Source organism: Marmota flaviventris, unplaced genomic scaffold (assembly GCF_047511675.1).
Source record: "Marmota flaviventris isolate mMarFla1 unplaced genomic scaffold, mMarFla1.hap1 Scaffold_45, whole genome shotgun sequence".
In the NCBI taxonomy this organism is placed as follows: Eukaryota; Metazoa; Chordata; class Mammalia; order Rodentia; family Sciuridae; genus Marmota; species Marmota flaviventris.
The window spans coordinates 201,076-212,635 of NW_027288277.1; positions in this window are offsets into that span (position 1 = coordinate 201,076).

The following is an 11,560-nucleotide window of genomic DNA, read 5'->3' on the forward strand; positions in this document are numbered from 1 at the left end:
AAGTCACAAAGGATCTAGCAAATCTTGTATAATATTCAAAGTAAACTTTTTTCTTATTGATTTAGTATCTGGTACAATCTACACAAGTAAAAATCCTGCCTCCATCATTGTTTATACATAGTATCCCTACCTGTTACAGGTGAAAGTCTGATGTTCATACAAGAAAATGTCACCTTTACAAATATGCATACTGAAACTAAATATTTGCATGTATGAAATGATCAATAATTAAATAAATAATTCCATTTTCCAGTAGGAGTCTTTTGGCATTGGATAATTTGTTATAGGTATTAAAAGAGAAAGATGAATAAAAATTGTTCCACATTTGATAATGTAAGAGTCATTCTTACAAGTGTCCTGTCCTCTAAAACTACTAAAATAATTAAACGGATTAAAGTTAATGAAAAGAGAGAACATTTTAGAATAACTGCCCTAAGTTTTTATCTTAAGAAAGGAACATACATAGATATTTAACCCAAGATTAATTAAAAATTATCAAACAATAAATATGAGTGGAAAAGATAATATGCAATTCAAATAAATAAAATCAGGAAAATATATTCCTTGTAAAGTTTAATAAAAATCACCATGCCTTAGCAAGTTTGATCTCAACAGAAGGGGTAAAATGGAAATTTTCGTTATTCAGAATTAACAGGGATATATCCTAGATGTTAAAGCCTTTCAAACATACACTAATGTTATAATGAAATGTATGCACAAGTGTGGCTAATTTTATAAAGAAACAAATATTTTGAAAATTCAACCTAGGAAAATTGACATAAGAGAAATGAAATAGGTGAAGACTTCCATGTCTAATAATGACTTAAATGGATAATAGAAAACATCCCACAACACCAGCTGCAAATGGTTCCAAAGGAAAGATTTAAAATTTACTTAAGAGAAAATTAATTGTAGTCTCAAATGAACTCTACAAAATAATGAAGAATGAAATAACCCCAATATCTGTTGTGAGGTTATAATAGCCCTGGTAACTAATCTGAGATATACAATGAAAGAAAAAAGAGGGGGAACAGATGGAGGGAGAGAAATAAGATTCGAGCTATCTCTTATGAGAACAGACAATAAATACTTAACAAAATATTATCAAATTAAACAGCTATAGATGAAGATGGTAAGATATAACTATTAATTTTATACCACCTATCAAATGCATGTCAGTTTCCTTTATAAAACAATCATATAAAATCTTCATGTTAACAGAATTACAGATTTGATAAAGAAAAGTCATCTGACAAAATGTAATAATATTTCTAATAAAAACTTGGGATATTTGGAAAATTCAATCATAAAAAGGTTATCGATCTGAAACCTACAACTATTAAAATATTACTTATCAAAAACTAAACTCTTTAGTCCTAAAATTGGAAATCCAGCAAGGAAGTGCATCATCACCACCACCAGATCTCTACAATATGATGCTAGAGAACCTCCCAAGTATTTCTATCAGGCAAAAAGAGGTCAGTGAGGACAATTGAAAAGAAATATATAAAACTTCCTCTTCCTCAAATGATATGTCTATTTATGTAGGTTATTCTAAGAAATCTGCAAAATCTACTAAAGAAGTGAATATAACAATTTTCATTTAAAGTCAACATAACAATTTTCATTTAAAGTACTATAAATGAAACTCAAATTATTTTCATGTGGAAATTATTTTTAAAAAATCAAAAGTACAAAATATTTGAGAATATGTTAAGCAAAAGTCAAGCAAAAACGTTTCCAGGACACTTTAAATTATATAGAGGAGATATTTTAAATGACTGAAATAAATGTAGAAGTAAGATGAGTTAATTAATTGAAATATTCAATATTTAGGCTAATTTTCAACAAACATCTATAAATTTAATGCATTGGATAACCAAAATCCAACATTCTTTCTTTGTAAAAATGGAAAAGATTAGACTATTTGCCTGAAAACTTAAAAGACCTAGAATAGCTAAACAATTTTAAAAATAATAAATAGATTTGACTCCAATAATATATTTTGTAGTATGTTACAATAAACATGAAAGTATGGTATTTGTGTAAGAAAACTAAAATATCAGTGAAACAGAGTAGAGAAACCAGAGACAATTCTACATTTATTTTCAACAAAGCTGCCAAGACAGTTCAGTGGTGATAAGATTTATTCAACATAAATACATCTTGAATTCTACCACATGCCAGACTTGAAACTAATTAAAGATGTATCATAAACTTAAATGCTAAAACAATGAAACTTCCAGAACTCATCAAAGAAATTCTTCATGTAAGGAAGAATTTTAATGAGGATACCTAAATCATTAAGTATAAAGAAATTTACTAAATTGACATCATTAAAATTCAAAAAATCTGATCATCAAAGGACGCCATTGACAAAATGAACCACTAGGCAAGGTGTCAGAGATAATACTCACAGCATATCAATCTCAGTGAAGTTTTATATTTTTTTTTAAATTATGATTAAATCTCAGAAATTCATCATTAAAAGTAAAAAAAAAAAAATAAAAAATAGACCAAACAATAAAACCCACATACTTAAGATACTTTATAAAAGAAGATAAAATAGTGGTCAATAAGCTGATTAAAAGATAGAAAACATCATTAGAAATTAAGAAAATGAACCAATAATAAGGCATGTCATCATGCCCTTACCTAAGAGGACACTAAAGTGAAATATATAGACACAATATTTTGCAAATGTTAGAAAACAATTAAAATTTTTTCCTTTTCTTGTAAGAGTATGAAATAGTTGGAACACTTTGGAAAGTGTTCTGGCAGTGATTTTTAAAATAAAGATAAATCTAATCTATAATCCAGTAATTGAATTCCTAGATATTTAGCCAAGAAAGTATAACATATGCCAACCCAAAAGTTTGTACAGGAATGATTGTTGCAAAGATATTCCTATAGCCCCAAACAGGAATCAAACCAAATGCCCAGCAGAAGGAACATGGAAACACAAATTACAATGAATCAAAATGATAGAAACACAACAATTCACAGCAGTCTTATTCATAGTAGACAAAATCCTGAAATAAGTTCAATGTGTAACAATAGTTTGTAAACTATTATTAGTTAGTAAACTATTACTAACAATAGTTAGTAAAAATTGTATTGAAATGGACAACAGAACAATATTCACCAATCAAATAAGATGCAATGTATACATGCAATAATGATGAGTGAAAGAGTCAAGCCAAAGTTCATACGCTATAAATTGCATTTCTTTGAAAATGAAGAAAATAATAACAATCAAATTATTTTCAAATTACATACTGGGAAGGAAAAAATAAGAGTTAGAGCAGAAATATATGAAATATATGAATGTATATATGAAATATATGAATATATATGAAATATATGAAATAATACAAGTAAAATTTGTAAACAAGTCTAATCAAGAAAAATGCAAGAACACAAAAAATTAATATCAATGGAAAGAGAGCTATCAAAATAACACTACAGATGCTAAAAATACATTCAGGTAACATTACAATTGTATGCCAACATATGTGATAGCTTACATAACATGGTCTATATTATAGAAGGATCTGTGTGCTGCTAAGAAGAAAGTGTATTTAGTCATTGATGGATGAAATATTCCTTATATGTCTGATAAGTCTAAATTATCCATTGAATTTTTTTACTTCCATATATATTTATTTAGTTTTTATTTGGAGGATCTATCCATTGGTGACAGAGGCCTGTTAAAGTTCCCCAGTATTATTGTGTTGTGTTTGGTTCTTGAAATCTAGAAGGGTTTGTTTAATGTACACAGGGTTCCATTATTTGGGGCATAAATATTTACCATTGTTAAGTCTTGTATAATTTCCTTAAGAAGTATGAAATGGCTTTCTTTGTCCCTTCTAATTAAAATGCATACTTCAAATATGCAAATATGCATAATTGTATATTATATACAAATATACTTCAAATATGCATTTTATTATACTTCAATTTTACCTCAATGAAAGCTACAGAAAAAAATAATTTTAAAAAGTGAAGAAAAGATAAAATTGTACCTTGGTATACAAGATTCAGAACTGATGTTGCTTATTAAAGTGGGAATTGAGTAGAAAGTCACATAAGAAAATTTTTTGGTTAAGAGAAATTTTCTATATCACAAATGGTTTTGATTGCATTTGCCTACGTTCACTGAGTTATGCATTTCATATTTGAGACTTCAGTTTTTGTAAATTGTAAGTAATATAAAATATTAACAAAGTCATTTGTTTCTATCTAGAAAATGCTGGGAAGGAAAATTAGTATCTAGATCCTTGAGATTTATTACATTTATCAATGAGTAATAATCAACAGAAATACAATACTATTTACCACAGATTTCTGCATATTCAAAATTTTATAATTTGAAGACTTCCATTAAAATTCACAAAAAAAGGAAATAAATTCATTTATAAATGTATATAATTAGATTTAATTTGACCACCAGCTACTGTTTTAAGTTTAATACTTTTTGTTTCATTGTTGCTTTTTAAAGTAATTGATTTCATCTATTTTCATAATTGGAAACATATTTTATTGTTTAAATATTAATGTGTATTATGTGTAGAAATTAATGGGGTTCACTGTGATGTGCCATACATGTACACATCAATCAAGTTCATTCACACTTTTTCTATTATCAATCCTTCCCCTATCATTTACCCATCCCCACCTGCCCCGGCATACTTACTTCCCATTCCTAAAAGTCCCCCTTAATTTCTTTATTCTCCTTCCCTCTTATCCTTTCCCATCTCTACTGAACACTATTTTGTTCCAAGTTTCTACCAGGTTGATGTATTGGTTTCCATAAATATGTGGGAATATTTGGTATTTGTCTTTTTTTTTATCTGACTAGTTTCACTCAACATAATGTTCTCCTTTTCCATCTTTGTTGCAAATGACAGAATTTCTTTCATTTTCATGACTGAGTAGTATTTAATTGGGTAAAATAATCAAAATTTCCCCATCCATTCATCCAGTGAGATGCATCTGACTTGATGCCATATTATTGGCTATTGTGAATAATGCTGCAATAAATTTGGGATGTAGACAAATTTTAGTATAAAGATTTTAACTCCCTTATATATATACTCATTAGTGGAATTGCTGAACCATATGGTAGTTCTATTTTTACTTTTTTGAGGAACCTCTACAGTTTTTCATGACTGTATTATTTTTTATATATATATATATTTTTTATATATATATAAAATGTGCAACTAAGCCTTAGATAAGTTTTTAATTCTATAGATATCCATACATAATCAGTATGAGAAGGCATTTCTACCTTATACGAAGACAGGGAGTTATTAAGTAAAGGATATCAATAGTCTGCTTAACCCTGAGAAGCTATGACTATGCCTCTCATTCAAATTAAAAATAGCTATGGACATGATCCGGTAACAAAGGAAGCACCTATGAAAACCCAAAGGAAATTGTTATTAAATAATCAGTGGTTAAATATGAATCATGCTAACATTGACAATGGTTAATTTGTAACAAAAAAATGGTCTTCCTATATATCAAAACTTACATCATATCTTACAGCCTAATAATTCCTCAAGTCTTTGTTGGAAGATCATAAATGTTTTCTTCTTTAACAGGTTGTGATATAGATAGATTAAGAATGAATACCTACATGCAAATAACAAATTTCAAAATTTTATTTTCCTTTTATTAGTTGTGCAAATAGAAATCTTCAGCTTAAGTAAATAAGTACAAAATCAACCTCAACTTTCATCTGTTATTTTCTCAGAAACACCTTACCATGCTACTAACAATTCATATGCCTTACCAATATTTTGATATATATATATATATATTTTAATTTCTATATTTGCTTTGTAGTGGTGAGAATAAAAAGTTTACAAATTGTATTTATTATTCCAAAAATTGACACCTAAATTGTGAAATTCATAAAAACTATTTTTGTTAATTGTGATGAATAATGATTTCTCAAATATTGTCTGCTTCTTATTACTGTGGTGGAGGTGTTGCTTGCACATTTCTGTTGTATTCATATTATATCTTTATAATTATGAGTAGGTAAGAAAAGTACTAAGCAAATCTATAAATGAGCTTTTATTACCTTTTTAATTAATAATTCAAGTGATACAATTTTTTACTGAGCATTTTAATTCTAACACATTTTCTAGGAGTGAATTAATTTTGGTATTGAGGAAAAATGCAAATTTTATGAATTTGAAAGCTTTTCTAAAATGATTAGTCATTACCTTTAAAAAAATTCACTTTTATGTTTTTATTCCTTATTTCAATTTTTGGTACTTAAGTGATACAAGCATGAAATTAATTATTGTCACATTTAATTTACTTCTTATTGGTTTCCTCTAATCTTAATCCTATTGAATCATTAAACTTTTCCTTTGCATCCCTGAGTGCCCTGAACATTTTTGTTTATGTACATATTTTAGTCTTTGAATCAGACACATACAGACTGGATGTTTGAATTCCAAAGAAATGGTTTTATGCTCTGCCTAAAGAGCTCATTAACATTGATGAGTTTAAAAGTTATTCAATAGTTTTAATTTGTTTATTCATTTAACAGTGAAGCTGTTCTTTCTCTTACTCATTTGTTTAATTCTCTAGGGTCTTTATTGTTTTCAGTGCCTCTTCATCTGTTCATCACTGGCCTTTTCTTTATTTAGTCACTCACAACATTTATAAAATTGTGTAGTTGATCACAGAACATCTAATGTCAGAGAGATTCATTATGTTGACATTTTATAATCTTTCCAATTATACATTCTTCACTGGTTGTCCTCAAGTATCCTATTCATCTTTGTAAGTACTTTCCTTGACTTTGCTGAAGATTTTCATCAGGCACCCATTTCTAGATTCTATTAAAATCAGGCATGTGCAATACTTCCTGTTTTCAAAATTTGTAGTAACACTTTTTCCTTGCTTAGTACTTAAATCCTTTAGCAAAATGGATAAAGAAAAAATGGCTTTATTGAATGTCTCATCCCAAGAAAGCTTTACGAGTTTAGTTTAAAAATCTATATTTGGGGAAAGGTATTTCTTTTCTGAAGTAAAATTTTAGCATACCACATATTTATTCTCTCACTTTCATCATTGTCTGCCTCCCTCATGTGGCTACTTCTATGAAGATGGAAGTAAAATCCATGTACCATATTAGAGCAGACAAATCATTATTTGGATCTTCAAGGAGCTCAATAAATAGCACTTTCATCCCTGTTGAGAATACAGAACAAAAGAGTAGCAAGAGAAGTATACAATTTCACATGAATAAATAATCATTGTCATTAGTGGTTATGACTTGTGTATTTGAAAAAACTCAGTTCACATCACCCACCTCTATAAACTAGCACCCTTATGCATGTCATAAAAGCGTTTGGTGAAAGAGCAATGAGAAAATATTTGCTCTCAAATCAAAATTATCCTGATTGCTCTCTTCTCATATCCAAAAGAATGGGGAAGCAAGCTGAGTGTGTTCACGTATTGTCAAATATGTCATTCATTATCACTTCACTTCCCTCAATTAGGATAGAATACATTGTCTGAGAGAGGAGAAGCATGTGATCAGCAAACAATATGCTTCTCATGGAAGTCTGGCATGGAGAAAATATATTCACCAAATAGCAAACCCTGACTTATTTACTTAAAGTGCTTGGCTTCTGGGTTAAGCCTATAGTTGACTAGACCTGTTGTGAAATTGTTTAGAGGTGACAATGGGCCAGTAGGAGGGCAGATCTGGGCCAATACCTATGATATTATTTATCATATGCTGAGTCACTGCACTTCTGTCTACACTCCTGGGAAAATGCAGGAGAGCCTGAATATTTGCTCTTGAAAGTTTCTGAAATATGTAAGTAGGGTACAATGATTACCACCCTAATGAGGCGGCAAATTCACCTGCTATTTTCCTTCTTTTACCAGATTATGACCAGACACATTTTCCATGAAGGCATAATAGAAGTTCTGCAATAATGGAAATAGTATGAAGTTGTAAGAAAAAGATGTATGAAACTAAAGATAAACAATTTCAGCAATAGATATACTTTATTTGAACTTATACCCTTCCTTAACATCACACATCATGGAAAAATTAAAATGCAATGTTAAATATTTTTTAAAGTTAATTTCTCAAATAGATCAAGTTCAAAGTTATTTTCTCTTGCAAACGTGATTTTCAATTCTAAAGAGATAAAAATACACAATTCTTCTTCCCCCCAACTTCTTTATCTTAAATTTTACTTGAATTCAGGTCTAGAAGTTTTAATGCCCAAATAAAATTTGGTGTCTTAGGTACCATTACATTGGGCTTGTATTGGAACCCCAATGTATGCATATAAATATGGATATTTCTTCAGAGCCCCCGAAGTATTTTATTTCATGTCAATCTCTTATGTACCTTAGTTTCAATGCTTCCAAAGATTAGTAGGTCACAAAATAGCATAGCTATTCTGTACTTTACTTACACCCTTTACAAACCAGTGGGTGTACTGTGCCTAATCCTGTTAGCAAAAATATAATCCTGCTATAAGAAACTGGTTCTCAAAATCACCTTAGGCTTTAGAATAAGTTTACCTAAACCTGAAAGGATGAGAAAAGAGCAAGAAAATTTTGGTTTGGGGTTCATCAATTTATCAATTAATGGATGCACACTATATTGAACACATGTTTTGTGCATTTTAAATTTACTAGAAGGAATTCTCAAGAAAAAATTAATCTTTTAAAAATATATACATATACCTCTGGGGATATATCACCTATGCTTAATTCTATAACTTACAAACTTTTTGAGCCTTACTTCTAGCACGACAACACCAAACTGGTTGCCAATTCTATGATATGGCATATCTTTGCTCTTATTTTGAGTAAGATTTTTAGTCCTGTGGAGGACTGAAATTCCTTAGGACTAAGCAATCTGTCTCATAGAAAAAAGTTGGTCCTTTATAGCTAACCAGTCAACAGTACTCTTCAGATTATGCTCTTCAGCACTTGCAGAATCCTCTACATGGCTCAATTTCAGTTAGTAGCATCACATTTCTGCATAGAGGGTCCCTAGAAGGAGGATACAGCTTTTAGCTAGTGATTTGAACTTTGTTGCTACACAATCACTAACAGTTTACAAATGAAACTTCAGCAGTACATAATATCACATGAAGAACTCAACTGACTTCCAATGGAGAAGTAACTTATTTTGTCCAGCTTCCCAACACCACTTTAAATGCATACTAATGCTCTTTTTCCTTTAGAATTAAGTGCCTGCCTTTGAAATGAATGCTTAATAGTGCTGCAGCATCCTGAATTCTGAGGTCGTATTCTGACATGCAAGCTTGCTGAGCTGCAGCACGTTGCATTCTGAGACTATGAAAAACTCTCCAGACCCATGACATTGATTGTTCATATATGCCATGCACCAAAAAATGAGAGGGGCCAGCAATATGGAACCTAAGGTCAAATACCTTTCTCAAATTATTTTTTTAAATTACACTATCTATGTCCTGTAACTATCTTTTGAGTTCACTTAGATTCCTTGTGATGCTGTTGAAAGCTCCCTCTAGACTTTGCTGAGGTATAGCTTACATCCTTACTCTCTTGCTTTGTTCTGAATATCCCTCTCTCACAACTCATATTGAAACCTCACTCCATCAAGGTAGTATTAAGGGTTGGAGTGTTGGCAAGAGACTAAGGAATTGGTGCTCTTAAATGAAGACAGCTGCCTTGTATTTTCCAGCATGTGAAGACACAGCAGGATGGTACCATCTTTGAAGCAGAGAGTGAACTCTCATCAGACCCTAAACTGACTGATACCTTGATCTTAGACTTCCCAGGCTCTAGAAAAGTGAGCAATAAATTTCTGTGGTATATAAATGACCCAGTCTGAGATAGTTTGCTCTAGCATCACCACCAGACTGAAGACGCCTCTACAAAAAGAGCTCTGTGTATGGACTGAGTTGCTATCAGCTGTAGTTCTTCTTCAAAGGAGCATATGACTGGCTTAAAGCTTTGGGACAGTCCACAGATGATGGAAACTAAACCAAAATATTACTTTGTGTCAATAGAACTTTTAGAATTAATTATATAAATACAATGAACCCTGTCTGTATTAATCTTTTTTTTTAATTGGTGCATACTACTTACAAAGTGGTGTGTTTCGTTGTTCAATATCACAAATGCCTACAATAAAACTTGATCCATTTCACTTCACAATACTTCCCCTTCCCTTCCCTTACTCCTTCCCATGTATTCCCTTCTACTGCACCAATTGTCTCCTTTCCACTTTCATGACTTCTTTCTTTGGTTTCCTCTAGTTTCCACATGAGAGAAATCATGAGGTACTTCTCTCTCTTGGTCTAACTTATTTTACTCAATATCATAATCTCAGATCTATCCATTTTCCTATAACTGTCATGACTTTATTCTCTAACAATCTCTCTCTCTCTCTCTCTCTCTCTCTCTCTCTCTCTCTCTCTCTCTGTATTGGGGATTGAACCCAGGAATACTGCTAAGCTACATCCCAGGCCCTTTTTATTTTTATTTTTTTATTTTTGAGACAGTCTCTCTAGGTTGCTTAGGGCCTTGCTAAATGGCTGAGGCTGGACTCCAACTTGTGTTCCTCCTACCTTAGTCTCCCAAATAACTGGGATTAGAGGCATGTACCTCTGGGCCATGCTCCATTCTTTTTTAATGTCTGAATAAAACTCCCTTGTGTATATATACCATATATATCCATTCATTTATTTACAAAAACCTAGACTGATTCCATAACCTGCCTATTATGGATTGTGTTGTGATAGACATAGATGCATACATCTATGACATATGTCTGATTTTATTTCTTTTGGTAAGTACCAAGGAGTGGTATAAAAGGATCATATGACAGTTTAGTTTTTAGTTCTTTGAGGACCCTCCATGCTGATTTCCATATTGGCTGTACTAATTTGCTTTCCAACCAACAATGTATGATAGTTCCTTTCTCCTTCACCCTTGCCAGCATTTATTTTTATTCACATTCTTGATGATTGCCATGCGACTGGAGCGAGATGGAATCTCAATGTAGTTTTGATTTGCATTTCCCTGATGGCTAAATATGTTGAACATTTATTTTCACGTAATTGTTGGCCATTTGTATGAAGAGTATCTCATTTATTGAAAGGGTTATTTGAGTCCTTTATTCTTGATATTAATCCTCTTTCAGATAATAGCTGGCAAAATATCTTTCCCAATCTGTAGGCTCTCTCTTCATGCACTTGTTTCTTTTTCTGCAAAAAAGCTTTTTACTTTGGCACCATCCCATTTATGAATTTTTAGTTTCATTTCCTGAGTTATCGGGGTCCTATCTAGGAAGTGATTGACTATGCTCATATGTTGGAGTGTTTTACCTATGTTTTTCCCTAGCTGTATGAAGTTTTTGGTCTTATAACTAATTATTTGACCCATTTTGAATTAATTTTTGCACAGGGTGAAAGACAGGGATCTAGTTTTATTTTTCTACACATGAGTATGCATTTCTCAAGATACCATTTGCTAAAGAAGGTATTATTACTTCAAAATGTTTTTGGCATGC